General features: G+C 37.6%; 1 protein-coding gene across 1 annotated transcript in view; it reads right to left on the minus strand.

The window, feature by feature from the left end:
- Positions 1–14,815, minus strand: part of LOC139976147 (uncharacterized) — a 63,936-nt gene that overhangs the window by 2,867 nt on the left and 46,254 nt on the right. Inside the window, exon 17 of the mRNA XM_071984609.1 lies at positions 5,082–6,501. The gene's annotated coding sequence lies outside the window, so the exon portion shown is untranslated. The remainder of the gene's footprint in view (positions 1–5,081; positions 6,502–14,815) is intronic.

Here is a 14,815-nt window from a genome sequence, read left to right on the forward strand (position 1 = left end):
TTTCTTCACCAGCGAGTGCATATTGTAAATTGATATAGCCTAGTCTTGTTTGTATATTCTTGACACAAGTGACAGTTAGGCCTATCCTATACTGTATACATGAAAACTTGATTCGACTATTGCTAGGTACATAGGCTCTAGCACCTTGTAGGTTAATAATAAGTTAGTGCCCAGCCCTAATACAAGTTAGATCCAATTGGCCCACACGGTTGTGATGACGGAGTGTATAGCCTAGTGGTTAACGCCGGCGTCTCCCAGTCATGAGATCCCCGGTTCGATTCCCCGCCGACAGCAATGTGTGTCGTCTGGCAAGGGTGTTGTTCAATAGCAACTTCCCGACATGGACGTTAAATGGATGTGTGCCGAGAGATTGGCTTCGGTCAGCTTGCGAGTCTACAAGCCTCCATGGCTTCTTTCGCGAGTTCCTGCTTGCGGGAAGATCACATATACATACATACATACATGACCTCTTCATTAAATTACCATAAGCCGAGATTCCACCGGTGACCGTCTATTTAAAATCCGTCTGCTTCGCTAGTTTGTTGACGTTACAGATTATTACTGCACAAGCCAGGGAGCATCGACCAAAAGTTACGCACTATACCGGTTTCAATCAAATCACAAAAAAAAAAGTATTTAACACTCTGCAGGTATACTGTTCATGTCAGTATAAATTGCTTTCCAGACTGTTTAGCATATTATTAACTCAATCAGAAGCCGTCCACTGATTTATTTTTGCACAATCTCCCCGCTGCAAATAAACCGTATTCACCGTGCATGAGTTTAAATACCTGCATTTCTGTAACGTGTACCAAATATGAATGCACACATGACCAGATATTACAACAAATAGTTTCACAGTGACGAGAACCGTTTGTGTACACTACACATGTCTAAAAGTGGGGAACACTGTATTCACATGCAAGTGCATTACTCCTACCCACTGAACCGCAAATAACTTACAAAGTACTTATTCTGTCTGGAAAATTTGCGCTGATCGCCAGCAGTTTCCATATGAACGCAATTACGACAACATATTGCAAAAAGCAAACATTTGACGTCCGGATGTTAACGCCGTATCTGGAATTAGTTCCCAAGGGTTAGCTGGTACGTGAGCGAATGGAAGAGGGAAATAAGGATAACTGACTGGGGGACAGCTTGGATTTCTTTTGCCCACCCAGTGGCTACTCTCCAGTTTACTGGGTGGACACCAATGGTACATTATTTAATCGTGTGTTCAACATCCATCAGGAAACCACAGCTTTGATATATTTGGGGGGGGGGGGTGAGGGGGGATGAAGAATATTTTCACAACTAAATATTTTCATTTAATCCATGATACAATATTCAGAGTCATAACCACAGGCGGGGGTAGGCCTACGGAGATGGGGGCGGCTAGTTACTCCACGAATTATTTGCCGTCGGGCCACTACCTCGCAGCTTGTCACGAAAATCATTACGATTTTTTATTTGAAAATAGTTGAATACACCAAACCATATGTTTGACCATATGTTAGAAAAGCAAGGCAGTTTTATATCTGGAGTGAACGAAGATTTCAGGTAGAGACTTAAGGACTAATTAAATGATATATAGATATTATTTGACGTCTGTGTTAAATTTAACTTTATTTCATTGTATCAAAGTCTCTTTCACCACTTTGAAGGACATCTTTAAAAACAGATATTTTTGGCTTGTCTGATATTTCGAGAAATACATTTTACTGTTTCCAAAATATTTTCCCATTGGAAATATATTTGGAATAAATAGGCATAAATATGCGGTAAATAGGCAAGCCAAATTCAATTTAGCGAAAACCAGAGAACCCAAAATATATCTTGAAATACCTACAATATATTAATCGAAAAAAAGTGATGCCAAAATGTATATTTAAAAAACAGACAAGCCAAAATAAATTTCTTGAAAAAAGGCAGCATCACCAAAATATATTTCTCGAAAGAAACACCAGATACACCGAACTTTTTTACTTTAAAGGGCAATAATGGGCTTTCGTATTTACCTACATGAAAGTGGCACCTGCAGATTTGAAAAGCTCAATCCCAATGTTTGTTTGTTCCCATAATTTATTTTCTTCTTGTCATAAAATGTGTACAATAATTTCAAGTTACCGTATATCCACAAAAACGAATTTTTCATTAGCAAATATATAATGAAACACTAAACTTAGAAGTAGATAAAATGCATAAATATATTCTGCTATAGAGTTGAAAGAAAGAGAGAACCTTAAAGGGAGTGAAGACTCGCGCACAAAGAAACATCTAATGCCGCTAATCTGACCTAGTTTCGAATGAGGTGTAACAGAAGTGTTAGACACCATGCATCGATGCCAGAAAATACACACACAGCTTGCTACTGTCGGTATTTAGACACTAGTGTACAGTCAATACATGCAGCTACGGTCAATACCCACAACACAGTGTACATAGCAGCGATGGACATCTCAGGTCCAGATAAAAGATAACAAGGTATCATGTTTCATTTCTGTCTGCATTATGTAGCGACAAGAAAAAACTTCACTTGCAGGCAACGGAAAGTTACCTTTTTTTCAGAGGGCGGCACGCGGTTTGGGGCGAGTCTTCAATGACCTAAAGAGGACTACTGAAAGCTTGTGTCAAAGGTTCCCAAGGTACAGTCTGAAACAAATATGGTAGGATTGGACGTATTAAGCACACAAAAATGTAAGAAATGGAACGGCTGAAGACTTTTAATCAGTTAAGATTATTTAAAATTTGTCTTTCTGTTTTCTAGTTGGAGATTAGTCAGATGGCTAATTCACTGTCAAATTGTGTTTTAATTTTTTTTTAATTATTACTTTGTCAGGACTATGCAGACAACCAGGACAGTTTGTAAGTCCAAAATATTGCTCATGAAAGATGGAGTACAAAAACAATGAGGGCTATCTGATGGGGGAAATTCCGGACGTGTGATAACCCTTACTCAACCGGCCCCTCCCCTTTCTTTTCAGATCAATGATTGTCCTGATTTGCACAGTTCATTTGGCATGATGATGTCACTGCCTGATTATTGCCAGATAACTTACTCAATTTGAAACAAAGTTCTGTAACAACACAATCATGTTATTAACATTTACATTTAAATTTTAATACCAACTCAGCCACTTTGCCAAATAACAATTCATCCATGGTGGAATGTTGTATATGTGCTATTCCATTTAGATATCTCGATCAAAATAACAGATCTAATATTTCTTTTATTTAAGACATTAGTTTAATAATAAGTGAGTGCCGAAGTGTTCAGCCTAATAAAGTTTGACGGTTGATGACCTTTGCAATTACTTACCATAAACCGAGACTCCACTACAAACAGTCTGCTTAAAATCCGTCTGCTTTACAAGGTTGTTGACGTTACTCGTTTGTATACTGCACCAAGCCAGGGAGCGTCGAACCCAAGTTAGGCATATACCGGTTTCAATTAAATCACAATTCCAGAAAATTCCTCAACAATCTGCAGGTACACTGCTCATGTCATTACGTTGTACAAGTTGCATTCCAGACTATTTAGAATATTACTAACTAATTCTAGACTGAGCCGTCCACTGATAGCTCAGTTCATTCAAATTTTAGTTTTGCAACAACTCCCCGTTAAAAATAAATGTATTTATCATGTAGGCCTATGTGTTTGAATACCTACCTGCATGTACCGACTGTGTACCAATACATGAATGCACACATAACCTATTACAACAAATAGTTAAAAAATTTGCTTCATGTTCAAAGTGAACCGTTTGAGTATATAATTAAATCGTGGGTAGTCATGGGAAACACTGTATTCACATGCAAGTCCAACAAGCCTACTGAACTGCAAATGAAGTACCATGTACTTCATATTTCTGTAAAATTTGCGCTGATCGCCAGCAGATACTCTCAACGCAATTATGACAACATATTGTGAAGAGAAAAAAATCACACACACACACACACATTTGACGTCAGGACATGAACCCCAATTCGGAAATTTTCAAATCCTGTGCCAAATACAACAACTACCATATCAGGCTGTTCGAAACAAACCGATCTTAGGGGATGTTATTTGCATGCTCGTCACTGTCTTGAATAATAGGAATATACTACAAAAAACAATTATGATAATATGATGCACATGTGCCACTGAGGACAAGTTATAACAGAATATGAAAGTCTTCAAGCTTACAAGCATGATGTAGCGAACAGAACACCTATTTACAGAAATACTTTAGTGTAGAAATATTTAGTTATAGACGATATTTAACAAAAAACATTTACTTGTTTTTTAATGTATAGACACTCGCGAGTGCCTTCAACCATGTCAACTGTATAGTTCCTCAGTGTTATCCATTAGTTATTTGAATTACTCTATTATAAAAACTAAGCCACTGTAGAAACTTTGTTTTCCAATTAGCAGTCAAATATTATGTATCAAACTTTTGTTACTGGGGGACCATTTTACTGAAATGTAGCTTATTTGTAAACAATAAATACGGGTGACCCATAAACAGGAGAACCAAATCCGTTATAAAACAATTGCGATTCATTCCGCTCTTTTGCACATGCTATTGGCTGCACGTACCAGTCTGATAAACAGATCATTAGTCCCCTATCTTCCTGGTTGTGTCAGACAGAGGGTACAGAATGTGGAACCTTTCCTGATGGCTCGTTAGTGATGAAAAACTTCACGTTAATTTTGTGCACTTAATCATTATCTCATTCTTGGGTCGATCAATGTCGACTCGCCCATAGAAAATTGATGAAGTTTAATCACACTCGGCTAACTGCAAGAACTACCATATCAGGTTGTTCGAGACAGACTGATATTAGGGGATGTTATTTGCATGCTCATCACAGTTTTGAATAATAGGAAAATACAACAATAAAACGATTATGATAGTATTATGCACATGTGCCATAATGGACAAATCATTTAAAAAACCAAGCCAGATGATGGAGCCTCATTGCTGACTTGATATAGCCTTTCATTACTGACATGAAGGAGCCCTCATACCACTAAACATGAAATGGCTTAACTTTCCAAACATTATCAGATTAAGAATGTGAACATACCGTACCGTCAAGATCAAAAACAGGCACAGAAATATTATTTGCACTCCAATTTGTCTTCTTTGTTGGACAGTGACATATATCAAGACTAACAGCGAGTTAGCCTCAGATTATCTGTTTACCTCACCATATTCAGTTCTTAGACTTAACGTACAGACTTTATTTATTGTTCATTCCATGTCGAATTGCAGATGGCTGTCTTTAAGAAAAGTCTTACAGGAAAGAACCGATCGACTGATCTACTCCCACCCCCAGTTCTCTTGCATCGACACTGTGACTGTGTGATCATCGTCAGGTATGTATCACGATTCTCCTACAAGGGGAACATATTATGCTACACATGATCGTAGCCAAAAGATGGCTGTTCCTTGAGCCTCTAAAAAAATACCACCATCCTTGCATGAAAACACTAGAGCAGGTTGAAATTCAAACCCTCCAAAATCTGCCCTCTGAAGTTTGTTTACACTCCCAGTTGCCCCGGGCACCCTCCTCAGATTGAACTCTCTTCCGTCACCTCTGTTTTGATGATTACAACAATTTTGTTAACAGCTGCAGATGCCTGATTTAAGGTCGGAAGAAGCAGAATCCATTTTGATAAAGATTCAGTTTAATAAACTGAATCTTATATTTATCGAACAGTAATTCTTAGCTTCTCCTGTTATAAATCTGGTGGACAAAGTTCGTACCACTCCGTGTCTCGATCAGCGATATTAACACTTCTGTTCGAGAAAACTGCCCAATTCAAATGTTTTATCAAACTTTGAGACTTGTACATAGGCCACCAGAAGGATGGCTCCCATGAAGTACGGTGTAATTGAAATCCTCGTCTAGCATACAATGGAAAGAGTTTAAATTCTGTTGCCACGTCCAATGTTACTGCATTAACTGCCTCATAATTCATATCAGTGGCAAATTGCAGGGCAGTATCCAATAATGCTCTGCCTATCCCCTTACCTTGATAAGGTCTTCTCACCATTAATCTTACCAACTTTGCGAGAGTAGGTGACAGGGGTTTGATTCCAACCATTCCAACGACCTCTGGGGGATCTTTTGTAAGATCCATAGCGACCCACATCATACCTCTTTCTTCAGAATGTACCTCTCCTATATGACCATAGTGAGTTAGTTTTGTCGTGAGTAACACATGCGTCATGGCAAGAAATAAAATGCTAGCCCAAGGGTAAGCAATTATACAGGCTATGGGTAAATCAAATCCCAATACCTTCCAGCCTATGATTGTCCAAAATACAGCTGAGATATGAAGAAATGGTGCCTCCAGGCCCATCCGTAACGCTGCTCGAAATGTGTATCTTTCTTCACGGTTCAACTGTATTGCAATTTCTTCTAACTCTGGTGTAAAGTTTTGAATTTTGATCCCTTGCTCGGCAAGTGACTTTTTGTCGTTTCTCGGGATCCCCATTTTGTAATCTGTAGTATGAATATGAGGAGAATAAGAAAAACTATCATTATAAAATCATCATTGATATGTTGTAGATCATTAAAAAAAACCTGCTCAATAAAGTTATATCAGTTGAAGTTACAAGTATAATTTTATCTATAACACTTTCCAATTTTAAAGACATGACCCTCGGTGGCTGGATTACTTAGTCAAACATGCAGACCACTTTAAGTCAGTTTCTCATAATCGATACATAGGAACAGGGTTTGGGGATTTGATCTGGTAGCGTTCACACCTACTGTAGGATAAATGCCTCAAAATATAAAGAACCTTCAAACAAACTTCACATATTAAGTTAAATACAACAAATCACTTTAGAAGTTCCAACAGAAAGTAAAGATTTATGGATTGAAGATATTTATTACATCAAAAACAGATATAATTGGCCCAATTATACATAAAAATGAGAGAAACAATGAATTTGTCCTGCCCAAGAGAACTCTGTTCAAATCTTAATTCTAATCCACGCAATTATAGTGTATGCACGGCTTACTGTACTCGATGTGCTCTGATTATGAGCTTGATGCACATGTGGAAATATTCAATCCCTCACAACTTTCAAATACATTAATGTAAAGAAGAGTTTTTTAAACAATATATTTTATTGTTTGGACTGGCCATTATTTCCTCTGAAAGAATCAAATATCCTGGAGCAATAGTTTAGGAGCAATTGAGCAATGAAAATTTCACTTTTTGGCGAAAAAATACCACAATTGAATATTTTGGCACTTTTAAGTTGACCTAATTCCATAGTAAAGTGCTTTAATAGCCAAATTTTGTTATTTTTTTATTCTTATGGGATGTAATCTATGGACTTCTGTATTAGCAAGGTACTATAGTAAGATGTGTAATTGCTGAGAAATCGGAACCCCCAAAATCAAGAAATGCCATATAGGAGCGACATATTGCAGAATTTCAAAGTGTGATAAATTGTCCAATTTTGAAGCAACATACTCCAAAATCTGGTGATTTGATAAGGATTGACCCAGTTGACTGAGTTCCAGGATTATCAATAGAAAATATCAGGATCTAATTGGGATTGTCATTGCAAATATTATCAATTGGGAACAAGTACATAAAAGAATTCAGACTGCAAACAAAGAAATTATCGTTAACTCAATAAAACCGAAAGCATCTCACATCAACAAAATTTAACTCAATAGGATAAAAAACATACTACCAATGGCCTAATATATTATTGGCTTACAGCGCACAACAAATTTTAAACTACAATATGGGCTTATAGTATTGAATGTCATACTTCTGAGGGTGCTCTGTAACTTGTATGATGTTAAAGATTATGTTTTGACTTCATAAGTTATTTATAACTCATACAATATATTGATATTTGCCCAAGCCAGGTGCACTGAGGATCTAACAATTTATAATTATAGCACCATTTCAGAGATTAAGCATAATATAGGCCCTATTTTAAAGCTAAATATTTTTGTAACTGGTATAGCTGCAGAGACATTACTACTATTAGAATTAAATTTCTTTTTCTTCAAATACAGCACTTGATATCAAAGCCAAAATGCTGCCTTTATTAAAGTCACCCTTTAAGTTGACTGATGTAAGTTAGGCATACGGTGTGTCATTTTTCTTCACCAGTGAGTGCATATTAATATTATCATGAGATGATATAACCTTTCGTGTCTATTTTTGACACAATTGACATTAAGGCCAAGCCTAGACGGTAAATACAAAAATTAATTGCTTTGAGTATTGCTAGCTACCTAGGCTCTAGCACCATGTAGTTTGATAATGAGTGAGTGCCGAAGTGTTCAGCATAAATAAAGTAAGACGGTTGATGTCCTTTTCAATAACTTACCATAAACCGAGATTTCACTAGTGTCAGTCTATTTAAAATCCGTCTGTTTAGTTAAGGCTTCTTGCGAGAAAGTCTACTCACGAAAAACGTTCTCACCGATGGCGTGTGAAAACTTCTGTACTCAGTTCAGTGTAATGACTATATGTATATATATGCCCAAGGATATGCTCGTTCTTGCTCATGAGCTATTGCTCTTTGTTGTAGACACTGGCATCGCCAGACAATTCAATCGGGGGGGGGGGGGGGGTGGACACGGGGAGGGCACATCACTTAGTTAGCTTGCACAATGTGTATTTGTGAATGCTATCCTAGGGGAGGGGTTTAAGAGTGCATTAATCATGTGAGTAACGCACGCTAGACCGTTGATTAACCCCGTTCATTCATACACTACCATTTGTGTGGGGGAAAATCATAAAACAAAACATTTTTGGTTACATATAACCAAAGATTTATTAAAGTGATGCCCCGTAATTTTACCGTGCGTTACTCACAGGATTAACCACGGTCAGCTGACCTGAATGGACCAATAGGATTTAGGAATCTTTACTAAATATGAATGAATGTGTGATCATCAGCGGGTGTGAATCAGGTGTATCAATGAGAACACAATAATTAAACACAAGATAGCTGTTGCTTGACCCTCTCAAAAACATTACCATCCTCCTTGCATGATAAGACCAGAGAAGGTTGAAATACAAACTATCCAAAATTTGTTGTGTCGATATTGAAAAACCCAAATGGTATCATTCAATTGGTTCTAGGCAAATACAGGTGAATAAGAAAATATATGCGGTAGGCTGAATTATCCTCATATCACTTGCAAAACAGCCCCTTAGATCCCTGAGAAATTTTGTCTGAAAGCTGCTTGTGACTCCTAGTGGCCTCCTCCCCCCCCCCCCCCCGCCCCTTTCTTGGCTCAAAGAAAGATATATATATATATATATATATATATATATATATATAAAAAGATGTACACAGTTTTAAGGCAATGCTGCGGTAACTTACTTCCTCATACCAGAGTAACAAGTCCCACTGACTTGTGAAGTCTCTTCCCCTGCCCGGTTCCCACTCCCTAGATTGAATCCTCTTCTATTTGAGGATTACAATAATTTGGTAAACAGGTGCAGATTCCTGATATAAGGTCAAATGAAGCAGAATCCATTGGAATAAAGATTCAGTTTAATAACAAAGCTCGTACGACTCAGTGCCTCGATCAGCGATATTAACATTTCTGTTCGGGGAAACTGCCCAGGTCCAAGTTGTATGCTTCAGTTCAAATCTTTTATCAAAAGTTGAGACTTGTACATAGGCCACCAGAAGGATGGCGCCCATGAAGTACGGTGTAATTGAAATCCTCGTCTAGCATACAATGGAAAGAGTTTAAATTCTGTTGCCACGTCCAATGTTCCTGCATTAACTGCCACATAATTCATATCAGTGGCAAATTGCAGGGCAGTATCCAATAATGCTCTGCCTATCCCCCTACCTTGATAAGGTCTTCTCACCATTAATCTTACCAACTTTGCGAGAGTAGGTGACAAGGGTTTGATTCCAACCATACCAACGACCTCTGGAGGATTTTTTGTAAGATCCATAGCGACCCACATCATACCTCTTTCTTCAGAATGTACCTCTCCTATATGACTATAGTTGAGAAACACATGCGTCATGGCAAGAAATAAAATGCTAGCCCAAGGGTAAGCAATTATACAGGCTATGGGTAAATCAAATGCCAATATCTTCCAGCAAATGATTGTCCAAAATACAGCTGAGATATGAAGAAACGGTGCCTGTTGCCCATCCGTAACGCTGCTCGAACTGTGTACCTTTCTTCACGGATCAACTGTATTGCAATTTCTTCTAAATCTGTTGTCAAGTTTTGAAGTTTGATCCCTTGCACGGAAAGTGACCTTTTGTCGTTTTTCAGGATCCCCACTTGGTAATTTATAGTATTATAAGAAGAGATTAAGAACTGAACCTCAAATGAAGAAACTATAGGCATAAAAGCAACTTTGGTATGCTGTAGATCATTCGAAGGAATCTGTTAAAAATTAATACCATATCACTTGAAGTTTTATCATTTTTGTATAACACTTTTAGTTTTGAGAAAATGACCCTCTAAACATCTGTTACTCATTAATAAAATTGACGGGATTTCTTAGTCAAAGCAAACAGACCACTTTCAGTCAGTTTCTTATAATCAATATATAGGAACAGCATTTGGGGATTTGGAATGGTAGCGTCACAGGATAACGGTCATGAAATATGAAGAACGTTCAAACATAGTTCACAGACAATATGACTACGACAAATTTAGGAGCTCCAGCAGAAAGTAAAGATATATTGGGTGAAGACATTCATTCATAAAAACAAACGCAGATAAAATTGGCCCAGTGGGCTAAATAATGAGAGGCTTAGAAACAAATCAATTTGTCCTGCCCAAGAGAACTCTGTTCACATCATAATTCTTATCCACGCAAGGATATGCTCGGGCTTTCTGTACTCGAAATGCTCTGATTGGCTGAGAATTATTAAAGATGGCATTCTGATTTGAATGGCTGTCTCTAAAAAATATGATATACATGCACCCTTGAAAATTCAATCCATCCAAACTTACAAACATATAACAGGAAAGCATTGTATTCATTATTTGTTATTGTTTGGACTGGACGTAATAACCTCTGAAAGAATCAAGTAGGCATATCTTGGCGAAACAGTTTAGGAGCAATTTGTCACTTAAAAATAGCATCGTTGTTATCAAAAAAATACTACAATTGAATATTTTGTCACTTTTTAGTTGACTTAACTCCACGAGACAATGCTTTCACACCTTTAGTTTGTTATTTTCCATTTCTATGGGCTTCTGTAATAAAAGGTAATAGGGTTCTTTAATTGCTGAGATATCAGACCTCAAAAATTAAGAAAATGTCAAAATGCCAGCACGGTGGCGACGAATTGCGGAATTTCAAATTGTGATAAATTGTCCAAGTTTTAAGCTATACGACTCAAATTTTCAGAAAGTGCTTATTTCATGGTTTTCCAAGCAAACAATAAGTTTTAGAAGAGGTAGAACTTCAACATACTCCACATCTGGTGAAGAATGACATTGCAAATCTTAGATTCGGTAACAAGTTAAACTTCTGGTGGGATATGAAAGAATACAGAATACAAACGAAGAAATTAAAATTAACATTGAATACATAAAGCATCTCGCAACAAAATTTAGCTTAATAGGAAAAAAGACATGTGACTAATGGCCTCACATAATATGCTTACAGTGCACAACAAATTTGTAAACTACAATATGGGCAAATAGTATTGTATGTCATACTTCTTAGGGTGCTCTGTAACTTGTATCATGTTATAGACTATGTTTTGGCTTTATAAGTAATTAGAACTCATACAATAGATAATATTTGACCAGACCTGCACTGCGGAACTGACAATTTATCCTTAAAGCATCATTTCAGAGATGAAGCATAATGTAAGCCCTATTTTAAAGCTGAATATCTTGATAACTGGTAAAGCTGTAATAGAGACATGACTATTACTAGTATTAAATTTGTTTTTCTTCGAATATAGCTCTTGATATCAAAAGCTAAAATCCTTCCTTTATTAAAGTCACCCTTTAAGTTGACTGATGTAAGCTAGGCATACAGTATGTCATTTTGCTTCACAAGCGAGTGCATATTATGAATTGATTTAGCCTTGCTTGTATATTCTTGACACAGGTGACTTTTAGACCTTTCCTATACTTTATAAACTCAACACTTGCCTTGATTTGTCCACTCCGTGAGCTTGTGAAGATAGGCATATAGTGGCTCAGTGGTTCAACATTGCCAGCTACCCAGGCTACTGTACTGTACCAAGCCCTGGAGCGTCGACTCAAAGTTAGGCCTATACCGGTTTCAATCAAATCACACGAACAGGACGCAGATATACTGTTCATGTACTCAGTGATTTGTACAAGTTGCATTCCAGACTGTTTAGACTATTATTAACTAAATCTAAGAGCCGTCCCCTGATAGCGCAGCTCATTCAAATGTTAATTGCAACAACTCCTATAGCTGAAAATAAATGAATTCACCATGCATGTGTTTAAATATTTGCATTTCTGTACCGTACACCGACATATGAAAGCACGCATGATTTATTACAAAACATATCGTAGTGAAGTGAACCGTAACATTTGACGCCCGGATGTTAACGCCATATCTGGAATTAGTTCCCAAGTATTTGCTGGCAAGTTAATGGACGAAGAGAAATAAGAATAATTGACTAGGTGACCAAATTGGATCCTCTTGCCATCCAGTGGTCACTTTCTAGTTTACTGGGTGGACCCCAGTGGTACATAATCGTGTTTTAAATATCGTTCATTACCCACAGCTTCTGCAAATTTTAGTGGGAAAAATGAAGGGTATATTCAAACTTAATATTTCCATTTAATCCATGGTAAAATATTCAGAGTCATGTCTACAGGCAGGGGCGTTAATAAAGGGGGTGCGGAGATGGGGGCGGCTAGTAACTCCACAAATTATTTGCCGTCGGGCCACGTACCTACCCTTTTTCGGGTTTTGAGCATGTTAACAAAGCAAGTCTTTGATACCATTACAAATGTTCAATATAGTTACACATTTATCATCTAGGATCGGTAAATCGTAAATCGTGATATTGATGGAAGGGTGTGTGTCTCCTTTTCATTGTAACACTGAAATGGTTAGTATCTAATACGTTTTATATACGGTGTCCCTTAAAATAAAATTTGGATTATAAAATAAAATAATAAAAAAAAATTAAATCTTGAAAAAAAATGGTAAATTTTGATATCGTAGCTAGAGTCCAGAACTGGCCGAACCTACGACAGTCCCAATAGGCCTACGTTGAATTATTACGTTCGATTGTCTATTCAAGTTTCGTTTCTCACATGTACACACTTTACTCTCCAGGGTGGTCGATGGTAGTAAGCATGCTTTGCAAAACGAACCCTAGATCAGGTTGATTACCAGGAGTGCTAGCTCATTGGTTAACGCCGTTGTCTTCCAATCATAAGGTCCCGAGTGCGAGTCACTCCAAGATAAATGTATGTCGTCCAGTTACAGAGTTGTTCACAATTGACAATTCATCATCATGGACGTTAAATATGAATCTAAGAGACTGACTTCGGTCAGCTTTCGGCTTTCATAAGCCAATGATGGCTTCTTCGCGAGTTCCTGCTTGCAGGAGGATCTAAAACATACATACATTATCAAAGTTAAAAAAAAGAAAAAATAACTGGAAGAAAAGGAATAAAAATGAAGTAGATAACAAAGGTAGTTATAAATACGTAAAACGTGAATTGCAAACAACGTGACTGTAACTATTTAGAGGTTACGCATTTTGACATTATTTTGAAATCTTCTGAGAGTATAGGCCATATAGTTAAGTGTGTACTGGTTAGGGACTCGAGTAGCCTATGCTAGATATTATTCTACCAATTGGGTTGTAATAATTTTACCATAAATTGGTCTGTGATGCAGGGGCGTATCCAGGGGGGCGCAACAGGCGCGCGCCCCCCCTATTGGCCGTCACCAAAAAAAAAAAGTTTAGCAAAACAAAAAACAAAAATTGATGACGACTTTTATGTGAGATGTCGGTGATCGCTCAACCCCCCCCCCTCCCGTATGCTTTATTTTTTGTTTGCCAAAAAAAGGTTCTGGCGAAGTTCGGCGGCATAATAGTTTTAGAAACATAGATGGTAATTATGTTTGTATTATCACTATAAACACTAAATGACATGCCAGCCATACTAAATTGTGCATTTTGTGTCCATATTTACTGGAAATGTTGCTTATTATTAAGGTCGAAAAATGGATCACATATGGCCATGGGCGGCGATCCTGGGTGGAGGGGGGATATACCCCCCATGAAAATGGGTGGAGGGGATGTAATGCACCATATCCCCCCCCCCCCAGCAAATGCCAGGGATAAGAATATTTTCATGCCTACATTTATGCATCTTCGTTAATGTACGGCTCTTTTTTAGCTTCATTTCTCGCCTAGGATAAACGCAGTGCGATCTTTTCAAATAAAGCGTCTTTATAAAGCAAAAATAGTTGACTGTAGGCTTCATTGGCCCTATAACAACAAAATGTATTATTGCGCCCACGGTATTGATATAGTACATATATGCACCCTCATAGTATTCATATAGGCCCTATAGTAGGCCTACACACGTACATGTTCCCTCGAACAGCTGAGAATCTCATGTAACCAGGGTAATGCGTAATACACGTTTCACCTGGATGCCCTAGCAATCGGTACCTAGGAATGTAACTATGTGTAATTGTGTATTGCATGTGTATAGGCCTATAATAGCCTGCATGAGGCCATTTTCTTCATCGAATAATATAACAGAGCTCTCGAACATTCTAACGTTGCGCCTGAAACAAGATTGACAGGGGCAATTTTCCCAA

Source organism: Apostichopus japonicus, chromosome 11, assembly GCF_037975245.1.
Source record: "Apostichopus japonicus isolate 1M-3 chromosome 11, ASM3797524v1, whole genome shotgun sequence".
Taxonomy (NCBI): Eukaryota; Metazoa; Echinodermata; class Holothuroidea; order Aspidochirotida; family Stichopodidae; genus Apostichopus; species Apostichopus japonicus.